Raw genomic sequence first — 12461 nt, 5'->3', positions numbered from 1 at the left:
ACCATTACAACGCATAGTGCTTTTAGGCGCTGGATAGTGAATTGTTTAATTTACTATTCCAACTCCAGTCCCCGTGGATAGTAGGGAAGGTGTTGGATAGTACATTAAACCTATTCCCTATCCTAGAGCGCCCCCCAGCGCAATGCGTTGTAATGGTTTGCGTTGTAAAAGTTGCATGGTAAAGGCACTGCGTGGTAAAAGTTGCGTTGTAAAGGTTGTTCACCCCCAGGCTCCAGCATTATACAAAAATCATGTGGGATAGGATGAGGATTCCCCACACCATAAAATCCAGTCAACCAACTGCCCAGAGGCAGTACCCAGTAAACCAAGAAGCTAAAAAACAGGTCAGGGAGATATTAGATCAACTTGAATACTAAGGGGTGATTGAAACATGCACCTCGTCAATGAACAATCCTTTGTTTCCTGTCTCCAAACCAGACAAAACATATCCTCTAGTTTTGGACTACAGACATTTAAACTCTTGTTGCAAAACCTTTGCAGTACAAAATGCACACAGTGCAGCACTAATGAATAACATTGTGCGTAAAAAATATAAAACAACAGATATTTCTAATGGTTTCTTCTGTCAAAACATTGCACCTGAAAGAAGGAACTTGACCGCTTTCTTAATTATGGGGACACATCACTTCTGTCATCTCCCCCAGGGATTCAAGAATAGTCCAGGGTTATTTTCAGCTAGAGTAACAGAGTTACTACAAACATATGATGATGAGGCATTATCTTATATCGATGATATCTATCTAACAGACGATGACTTGGAGAGGCACTTGAACAGAGTGAATACCATTATACTTGGATTAGCCTCTGAAGGGTACAAATTCCACATTAAAAAATCAAGAATTGCCCACCTCAACGTCCTTTTTCTAGGATAAGAGTTATCAAGTGAAGGCAAAAGCCTGGCAGTCAACTTTTTAGAAAAGTGTGCGCTGCTCCAACTTCCAAAAATGCTGAAAAACTTACAGTCAATTCTAGGTTTCCTGAATTTCGGAAGAACATACATTCTAAATTACGCAGAAAGGGTTAAACCTCTCTACGAATTAATCAAACCTGATTTTAAAACAACAAATTTGACTCAAAAACACACAGAAATTTTGCGTTTAGTGCAATCAGACATGTTAGCAACAGCACATTTACAGACACGCGTAAACGTACGCAACCTTGTAATCAGAATAATGCCAGGAAAATGCGGATTCACGTACTTAACTTTTAATGAAGGTGAAAAAGTACCAATTGCTTACAAATCACACTTGTACACACAAGCTTAAATGAAATTCACGTCAACAGAAAAAATTCTGACAGCGGTTCAAACTGCAGTAGCAAAAAAGAGAGCTCTCGCACAGGGTAAACGCATAATGGTTGTTACTCCTGTACCTGCCCTAGAAGCAGTGACGAAAGCAAGCATTCCAAATGCAAAAGCTTTACATCCAAGATGGATACAATGGGTTAACTCTCTTGCTGCAACAGACATTGAATACGTTTTTGACCCCTGCTTGAAAACGCAAACATTTCTACAATACAAACAAGAATGTCCTCTGCCAGCTGAGATTCTGCCTCTGGAACAATACGAATGTATAATTTATACAGACGGATCAGCACAGCCCGCAATGGGGGGTAAACAAGCTCATAGTGCTCCGTGTGTGATCGTTAAAGGTCGCTGGCGCAATGGTAAATTCTGACCTATGGTCAAAAAAATTCACTCTCTTGGAGATTGTACAGCTCAGTGAGTTGAACTACAGTCATTCAAGATGGTGCTTGAAAATACTAATCGTGAATTCCCCACACTTATAGTGTGCGATTAATATTACTGCATTCAATCTTACAATGAATACTTGCAGAATTGGATTCCAAATGGTTTCAAATATGCAAAAGGTGGCACAATCAAGCATAAGTTACTTTGGAAACAAGTAGTTCAATTACAGAAAGAACTACAAAAGACTCACGTGATCCATACACTTAGTCATCAGGGAATTTTTTGGCTCATGAAGCCGTGAAGGCAGCTGTGCAAACTGCTTCCGTAGCTGCAATCACTCATTCTAAAACAAAAATAGACAGCGAAATAATGCAGTCTGTCGCCGCTTCCAACAAAGACAGCGGTAAAACATTACCAAAAGGCTTTCCACTCAAATACTCCTATATAACTGATGCGAATAATGTTCCTTTTGCTCGAATCCCTGGAGTGGGGGATAGAGTAATTCCAAACATGGAACATAGATTAGGACAAATCTTAGCAGCACATGAAGGGCTTGCCTCAGCACACGCCGGTGTTTCTGCCACAGTGTCATTATTAAAACAAAGATACTGGTCCCCGCGCATGAGGAAACAGACCAGAAACTATGTTTTGGAATGTAAAATCTGCCAGAAAATGAAGGTTTCAACAGTGAAACGCCCGGCGCAGACGCCCCTTTTAATTTTTGATAAACCATTAGCATGCGTTTATCTGGACCACTGCGGTGCCTTATAGAGGTATGGTATCTATAAATATTTCATGGTCACAGTGGATTCATGCTCAAGATTCATTTGGATGTGGCCTCAGCGCTCGGCTGACGCCCGAACTGTTATAAAAGATTTGCAAGTCTTTATCGGCACATACGCCGTCGGCAAGCGACATTCTGAGCAGGGTCCTGCGTTTAGCTCCAAACCGTACAAGGAGGCCATGGCCAATCTGGGCATTGCATTGCGGTTTTCTAGTCCATTCCATCCTGAGGGAAATTCTGTAGTGGGAAAAAAAACTGGGACATAAAGCAATCTATAACAGCTAGGGTATTTGGCTCGTGTGACGGGTGGGTCAAACATCTAATAAGTGTCCAACGTAGTTTAAATAATCTGCCAAGAAATTCTCTGGGTGGAATCACTCTATATGAAATCCTTTTTGGTACTAGAATGCTATTCCAGGATCTTGATCGTCACACTTCAGTGGTGGAACAAAAACCCTTAGATATCAAAGACTGTTTGGCTGTTTTACAGGACTTAAATGAAACAAGGAGAAGTCAAAGCAACATAATACAGAAGCCAACAACCACTGAAGGAGAACCACCCATCCCAGCATGGCCTGTCTGGATTCCAAAGATTGGGGATCTAGTCATAGAAAAGATCGCGGATAAGAAGGAATTTGGGCCTTCTTACAGAAAACCAGTACCTGTGCTAGCAATCGACGGATCAAGAACAGTGTTACTGTCACCCCTTGCTGGAAGGAAGGAGAACAGGTTTGTATCTATCGACCTAGTCAAACCACATCATGTGGCCAATAATAAGTAGCAGGCCCAGTTGACCCCAAAGATGTAGCAGACGACCAAATCTTGCTACTATCCAAGAGGTTCAAACTGAGAGACTCATCACCTTTGAAGAATCTGCAGTGAAAAAGAAGGACTAATCAATAAAGCAATGGAACTTGTACCTCTTGAGACCCAAATAACAGTTTGTCAAGACACTCCTGTCTACAATGATATAGCATCTGACTATACTAATATGACAAAGGATCCGATAACTCCAGTGATTTCAAGTAATCCTGATGCAATACCTACCATTGATAGAAATGCATCTGGCTATTTCATTAACTTTGACACGTTTTCCGAGGATACCAGTGAGCCTGAAACGATGCCAGCAAATAAAACTTTTAAAGAACAAGTAACAGAACATTTTCAGCAACTTGAAAAGACTTATCTGGCTTCACCATGGGTTGAATTGTGGATTATGCTAGGCATACTTTTTCTCCTACTTTGGCTTATTCTTGTATTAAGGTGTCGATTACGATGGCGGACGGATCGGCGTCCGTCCACCACCCCCGAGGTGAAGGGACTGACCACATGGGCAGCGGCGGTCCCTCCGTTGCAGTTAGGATGTGACCGCCACCCTGACGGTCACATCCCGTATGTATTACATTGCGGCGGGTGCTGTAAAATATGCATGTTTACCTTTGGCATGCACAACGTGGCAGGCACCGCGTGGTGCCTGCCACCTTGTGCATACCAAAGCAGGGGGGTACCATAGGTACCCCCATGTGCACCCCCCAACCCCCAACACCCTGGGGGCTCGCAACGGGCCCCCAAAAACAAAAAACCCCATGCTTTTCCACGGCGGAAAAGCCGCTGTGGAAAAGCATGTTTCCGCCTGCATCGTGATATGGCTGGCGGTGTCTTGCAGACACCGCCACCATATTTGCGTACACCAACCGCGAATCAGCGGCAGACGGACTTGCCATCCGCCGCTGATCCCAACGCCACCATAATCTGGCGGTGGGTGTTTGCTATGACCGCAGTGGTGAATCCGCATCCTCCGGGCCAGCGGTGGCTTCCGCCGGCCCGGAGGATGCGGGTTCACCGCCATCGTAATTGACCCCTAAGTTTGAGAATGCTGATAAATGGAAAATACAGTAAAATAGACACAGCAATTAAGAACATCAACTTACTCCTCAAGCCACACAAAACCTCTCATCATGAACATAGAGACTTGACATCAGTGAACATCACAGCCGTTCCTGTACCTGGTGGTACAGCATGGGACAGAACTGATGATGACATCTTTGGCCCTGCAGAGCTGTTGAAGATTCCACATCAATTCAAGGTTTCCTTGAGTAACTTTGTTTCACCCAGCACATTTTCTGATGATTGGGACTTTGAGACTGTTAATAATATAATGTCAGACTTAGAGATGTCTGCAAAATTTACAAAACATGAGTACTTAGAAGGTTCATCAGATTATGAACAAATGTACTGGTATAATCACTATGGTCATCATTATTTGCACAAATCTGCGAACCCTAGAAATGTTTATACTTATAATCAATGGGAACATTGTCCAACGCCACCGAAGGGTAGCTCAGAAACATTTTATGACAAATTTCTGTACTTTTCAGGTTTTAATGTCTCGAATCCAGAAACATTTTACTTTAAAAATGTTAATAAGACAGGAAGGAAAAGTATGTTGACTAATACTAAGCCAATTTATTCTGCAGCCTTTTATGCCCAGCTGTCCTCGTTAGGTTTTGACTTTTGGAGCGACAACATTAAAACAAAAACTGTCTGGGGCACAAAAGACTGGCAGGTGCAGGGAATAGAAGCTTTATTTAGAACCAGCATTATCCCTGAACAAATAATGTTTTTGAATGACACTGTGCAACAGACATCCTGTCTTGGCCTAGCCAAGATAAAAGATTTAAATAAACCGTCCCCTACACCTACACCTGATAGTAAACACTCTACAGAGGGAGGGGTCGACATAAAAACTATTTTACTTAAAAACAGAACTGATCCTGATTGGAAAAAATGGTTAATCTGGCCCACAGACACAAACAACTGTCAAGACAGATTCCTGAATAAGACACAAGGGTTCACATTCACCAGGCCAGATTTAAGATATGTCCAGAGTCAACATCTAGGGATAGTAACAACATACAGTGTAGGAAAACTGTGTCTTGACTTGCTACAAAAATCCACACTGACAGAGGTAAAACAATACTTATCTTTACTTAAAGATGGCATTGATTTAAGGGACTTCTTACAAGGTCCTGCAAAACAGCATCATAAACGTTTTATATACGCTGGTATATGAGCCATTTATAATGAAGCTTGGAAAGCGACACAAACAGAGACTGCAGAACGAATACGAGAAATGTATCATATTTATTTAGAGAAAGCTCTCTCTGTAGTTGATAATGGGTTAACGACTGTGTCATCCAAAATGTATTCTTTGGACAGCATAGTATTCTCTGCCATAGACATAATGGAACAGGACTTGCTCCTGCTACAGCATAGACAGTCACAATTACGTTCTATATTGCTTTTAGGCTGGACGTTACAACATCTTTATTCTGTATATGTACCATGGCGTCTAATCAACACCACGTCATTTTTTCGGTATTTAACCTTACAGATAAACAAATCACTCTGGCACAAAGAGGAGCAGACTATAAGGTGCTTAGCATTGAGAAACTGAAAAGATTGCCATTAACTGTTTCAGAAAAACCTGCAACAGAATGGCTAATACGTGGAACAATCACTCTGCCTGTCACAATTTTCGATTTTCAATATTGTCTGAAACATATACCAGCTGGCGTGTAAGAAAGGTTGGGTAAAGAAAACTTTAAGTCAAACTGGGAATTACCATATACACACAGATGTTGGAGTGGGGGAAAATAAGTATTTCTTAGTGGTACAAACTGCAAAAGCGCGCTAAGCGGTACACTTTTATGTCACGGTATTAATTTACCTGGAGCCTGTGATGGTTTTTCGACCAACTTATCCTGCCACCTGCAAGGTTCTCCAGCTGCAGTGATAAATCCAATTTTTATGCAGCTTTCTAATGGAAGCTATAATATGTTGAATGATCACAGCTGCTGTGGAATGTTGCCAGGAATAGCCTATCTCGTTAGTGTGTCAGCCAGGGTCACTTGCTTGTTTCCTAAAACTAAGACAGACTGGGAGTAGCCGTTATGGCCTTCACTGAACATCTCTTCTATTCGAATTGATACTTTAAGCAGAATGAAAGCCATTCTTTTACAAAAAACTGCGCCACTGACCTCGTCCAAAGAGACGTATGAACTACAAGTTGCAAGGTCTTCTTCTGAGATACATGCCCTTTTATCCACAAACTGCCCTGTACATTTCGTAGAAATGTTTGGTCGTATCTTAAACATGTCTGATACGAGTAGTATTGTACATGTATTTAAGACAGTTTTTTCGGGACTGTTAGCACCTTTTGAAGCAGTCCTTGGCATATTTCCAAACTTCATGCACTCGTGTGTTCGGCGGCCTGCCTCTCATTTTGGGAATACTATTCTTGTTCCTTCTGCCCCGATATGGCAAGTCCGGTCACCAGCTGTCGTAATTTGGCAGCACCTGAGTTAGCGTTTAGCTCAGCTACACAACCTTTTTCATTTAACTTGACTTAAGTACGGGGGCCATTTTGTGTTTTGTGGCTTCCATTTTGTACGAACATGCGGCCTCGTGGTAGAGTATCCTTTTGTCCTTCCTTCATGCCAATGAACCTTCCCTTTGCCCAGCAACAGGCTATTTTTAGCGATGGTCAGTTTCTCGCATGCGCACACACGATTTCCAGACTAAGAGAGTGGTCATTCTTTAGGAATGTTCCTCTAACTGACCAGTGGTATTAAGCTCCTCCCACATGCTGGCTGTGCGCCAAAAATGTCCTTATATGTACCTAAAACTGTTCAAATGTGTACCGCCTATCTTTTTATTACCTTTAAACTGTATAAAAGAGGTCGCGCACCAATGTTCGGTGTGATACTTCTTGCATTACCGAAGGGTGCTGTAGGAGTTTACCACCACCCCATGGGGTCCTAATAAACTTGTCTCTTTGCATTTTCACTTTCCGTGCCAATTTCCGTCTATGGTGTTTGAGTGTTTTTGCAGAGTATGTAGGCCTGACAGAACCCGATACCTCAATTGGCGACCACGAAGGGACTCATCGGCAACTCGGATGCCCGAAGGAGAGGTCACGACGAAGGATTGGAAACTCGCTATGGACGCGTACGCTGCCACTGAGTGACCCGAGTCTCGGCACCCACGGTGTTTTTCCCTTCCTTCTGATCTGACCTTCCAGGTCGCGCCGGTCTTCGACTGAGATCCTGATCGGTTGGTTTGTCGTGTAGTGCCAGTTTTGGCTGATTCGGCTACTGAACTTGGCAGTTGGAAATCTGGACACTTTTGTAGATATTTGGTAAGCTTATGTTTGGTAAGGTAGTCTACTAACACTTACTGTGGCTTTTTGAATTTGAATTTGAATTTGTATGAGTTAGCTAACATTCGGACCTATGATTTGAATTATATGTGGAGTGCACCTCACATAGGCAGGCATGTAGGGATATTTCTCTGATTTTGAATTTGTTTGAACGGCACATCGTGAGTAAGTACCTTTTAAGTGCCATTTGTTGTAATATCACGTTTCTGTGATATTTTTGAACATGCCTGTTTTCAGCACACTCCGAGGAATGTGCTGTTGTGGAAATGGTACCAGTTATCGATTAAATGAATCTCAGCCGGCTCCCCCAGAGGGGACTCCTAATCGGGAAATGTACATTAAATTTGGCCTTCCTCCCATAATGTATAGCACGTTATGGCATAAATATACGAAATCTGATCGTGAATTGCAATGGCCACTACATGGGTCATTCGACTTGCGAAAAGTCCAGTATGTAGAACAATGTTTGTTCCAGCGCAGGTCTAGACAGGACATGTTTGATTGTGTACGTATGTGGGAGAAAGCGGTGCGTGAATGAATGAAGCATGAAGAAGCCTTGGCGGACAAAGAGCAGCACAAGGCTGCTCGGGATAACGCGTTACAGCTACAGGAGAAGGAATTGCAGGAACAGAAAGAGAAAGAGAGTCGAGAACGTAATTTACAGGTTAATGGTCAGTTTCCTATTAGACGTTCTCTCTACCCTGTCCTTACTAATGAATTAGATGATTTTTCATTGTTAGATCGTTGCCCGCCTCCGTATGTTCAGCCTACGGCTCCGGATGAGGAATCGGACGAGGATAATCAGGATAAACAGCGTACCAGGTTACCGACCGAGCGTATGACGGAATTGCGTTCGATCGCTCGCAAACTTACCAGTAATACTATAACTGTTTCAGAGGTTAATGATTTTATGATCTGACAAGGAACAATTGTATTTTTTAGATCATTTTGCAGATGAAGTTGTTGAGCGGTTTAGAAAACACTCTCCTGAGTTGGAACCTAAAGATATATCAGTTGGTCGTGAGAATTTTCGTAAAATTATTTTCGCTCTTTCAGATGCGGACGAATTCTTCCGGCGGTTGATTCAGTTGCGAGATGAGGCGACACGATTGCGAGCGGCGGAAAAGGCATCGGAGCAATCAGCGTCCGGATCGACAGAAAATTCTCGAGTGTGCCCTATCTATGGATCAGATAAGAGTGTTGCGATTAATGTTATGCCTATGCGGGAAGCCGCGCCTTTGTATGTCCCTCCTAAAGGGGACGGTACGGATGATGATAAGATGTCTAAAGATTCAAGGGGCTATTTTGTGTACAATTGGGTTTATACGCCATGGAATAGAGCAGATGTTATGGCACTTAAGAATGCTCTGCCTGATCCCCGTAAAAATCCAGCAGCTTTCTATGAAGGAGTGGAGGGCGCTATTTCTTCGTGTATTATGACGTTAGTTGATATTGATCTTTTCTTTGGGTTGATATTGCCCCCTGACATGTGGAGAGCGATTCGTAAGTTTGACGATCGTACGATATTAGGTGCAGATTGGAAGGAGATAGTGAGAGCTGACCTAGATAGGGAACCTGCATGTAAGCCGTGCCAGTTAATTTTAGACTTACTGACGGCTATCTTGGCTAAATTAAAAACGCTTGTACCCCCTAAAAAGTTAGATTGGACAGTATTGGCATCTTGTAAGCAGAAGCTAGATGAATCAGTTTCCGACTTCTTTTCGCGATTCGAGGAAGCATTCCATGATTACAGTGGGCAATCATTAACAGAGGACACGGGCAGGCATTTGTTTGTAGACAAGTATGTGGCTAATCTCCTACCGGAGATTGCAAAACGATTAAAGGCTAGTGAAAGTTCATGGACTACTGCAACGCCCGCTTCTTTATGAACAATGGCTCAGTATTATTAACGACAGGAATTAGAGGCAAAAGAGAGTAATGATAAGAAGGTGAAAGACTTAAAAACTAAGGTAATGTTGGCACAAGTTCATGTTACGCAATCGAGAGGGAACGATAAGGGTAGACGAGGATCGTACGTTACGTCTCCCCCGCGTTCCGACATTTCTGAGGACCAGTGTGCATACTGTAAACAGTTTAGACATTGGGTTAAAGATAGTCCGGTACTTCGTGAACAGCGTAGTCAGAGGGGTCGAGAAAGTGGGAGGTCACGGAATAGTTATTCAGGACCAAGAGGTGGAGCGAATGACCGTGGTAGGTTTGAAGAGAGGGGACGTGGTCAGGTTGAGCATAATACTTTTGATCGACGGAATCAATATCAGGTAACTGAAGGAGAACATATAGAGTCACAGGATAATAGACATGCCTAGGATTGCGTAGGATGGGGTGTGGAATCGGTTGAGGTACCAGTCGATCAGAGGGGTCCATATATATCAGCACATGTTTTGGGTTCTACTGATCAGTTTCTGGTTGACACAGGAGCTACTCGTAGCGCTCTGTCCAAACACTTGGTTCCAAGGGCTCCCCTGTCTGGCGAAATAATTACAGCAATAGGGTTTGATGGAACACCTTCTCTAAGCCCACTGTCTCAACCTCTTACCTTTCATGTTGACAAATTCACTGCCCCATGTCCTTTTCTATAATCCCCAAATACACCAGATAATATTATGGGACTTGACATGTTAAAGCATTTTCGTGCAACAATACGCTGTGCCCCCGAAGGGGTGCGGGTTATTTTGAATGAAAACTACACAGAAATTGAAAGATTGTGCCTCATGCAAGAGTCCGATGCATTAGCTTCCCTTCCAAGCACGTTATGGGCCGTTTCTGATACTGATGTGGGTAAAATGATCATTCCACCTGTGCACATTACTGTGAGGGAGGGAGCGATATTACCTCGTGTTCCCCAGTACAAGATCTCTAGAGAAGGCGAACTGGCTTTGACACATATTGTGAATGATTTGATAACAGCAGGGGTGGTGGAGGAAGTTCCCTACAATGTTTGCAACAGTCCAATCTTGCCGATTCTAAAGAAAGATACAGACTCCAAGGTTTATCGTTTCATTATTGATTTGAGAGATATTAATAAGATAGTTGTACCCCAGTACCCAGTAGTGTCAGATATCACCACGTTACTTACTCTGGTTCCACCCACAGCTACTACATTTACAGTGATCGATTTGAAAAACGCTTTCTTTTCGATTCCTATTCATCCTGATAGCCGATATTTGTTCGGTTTCACATTAAATAATAAATCCTATAGATTTTGTCGAGTTCCTCAAGGTTACACAGAAAGTCCTAGCATTTACAGCCAGGCTTTGAAGTGGCAGCTTGATTCTTTTGATTTGCAGTCTGGGGTGGCGCTTATCCAATATGTTGATGACATCTTGCTTGCGGCAGATACACAGGAGCAATGCGAGGAAAGTACGCTCTCCCTGCTTTCTTTTCTTGCTGACCATAATCACAAGGTTTCACGGAAAAAGCTGCAATACTGTAGACCAAAGGTGACATATATTGGTCATCTTTTGTCTAAGGAGGGACGTGCATTAACATCAGACCGAATTCAAGCAATTTTAGATACACCAGTCCCTTGCACACAGAAGGATGTTCGTGCTTTCATAGGTTTGACGTCCTTTTGCAGGCAATGGATACTAGGATTTTCATACATTGTAAAACCTTTGTTAGCATTGCTGTCCAAAACTGCACCAACCTCCCTTGAATGGACGGATGAATGCCAGAATGCTTTTGAACAATTGAGACAAGCTCTTTGCTCAGCACCAGTGTTAGGTACACCAGATTATACAAAGCTCTTTACACTGTACGTGCATGAGAAGGATGGATGTGCATTGTCAGTCTTAGTGCAGTTACACGGAGACAAACAGAGACCCTGTGCATATTTTTCAGCGGTACTCGACCCTGTGGCTCGAGGACTGCCTGGATGCCTTCGAGCAGTTGCAGCAACCGCAGTGGCTATACGGCAGAGTGAGGGAATAGTTTTATCGCACAAATTGTTGGTGTTAGTTCCCCATGCAGTAGATGCGCTATTGAACCAAACAAAAACGCAGCATCTAACCAGTGCCCGTTTAACAGGATATGAGTTAACGCTGCTGGCGCCACACATTACATTGAAGAGGTGCGCCACTCTGAACCCCGCCACTTTATTGCCATATCCTGTTACTGAGACCCAGGAAGAAGAACAACATGATTGTGTTTTTCTGACTGATGAACAAACAAATGGTCGCGTCGATTTACAGGATACGCCACTTCCAGATGTAGACGGGGAACTGTGGGTTGATGGATCATGTGTGAGATTGCCAGATGGTACAGCTTGCGCGGCCTATGCGATCACGACACTTAAGACGGTGGTAGAAACAGCACGGATACCGCAGAAATCGGCTCAAGCAGCTGAATTAATAGCCTTAACGAAAGCATGTGAACTAAGTGCTGGATTATGTGTGAATATCTACACCGATAGTCGTTATGCCTTTGGAGTAGCGCACGATTTTGGCCTACTCTGGAGGGAACGAGGCTTTATGACTTCACATGGAACGCACATTATGTACGGAGAGTTGGTATGTGATCTCCTGAATGCACTATTATGCCCGAGGAAGGTGGCGATAATAAAATGTAGTGCACATAAAAAGGTGACAGACAAAATAGGGCAAGGAAACGCTTTTGCAGACCGCATAGCGAGAGAAACTGCCATGTTGCAAAATGACTCCCCTATGTATGTGGTGAGATCGCAAGCCGAGCGATGGCATGATGCTAGAGAGGAAGTTTTAGACATA

Source organism: Lissotriton helveticus, chromosome 6, assembly GCF_964261635.1.
Source record: "Lissotriton helveticus chromosome 6, aLisHel1.1, whole genome shotgun sequence".
Lineage (NCBI taxonomy): Eukaryota > Metazoa > Chordata > Amphibia > Caudata > Salamandridae > Lissotriton > Lissotriton helveticus.
This window is presented reverse-complemented; position numbering follows the sequence as displayed.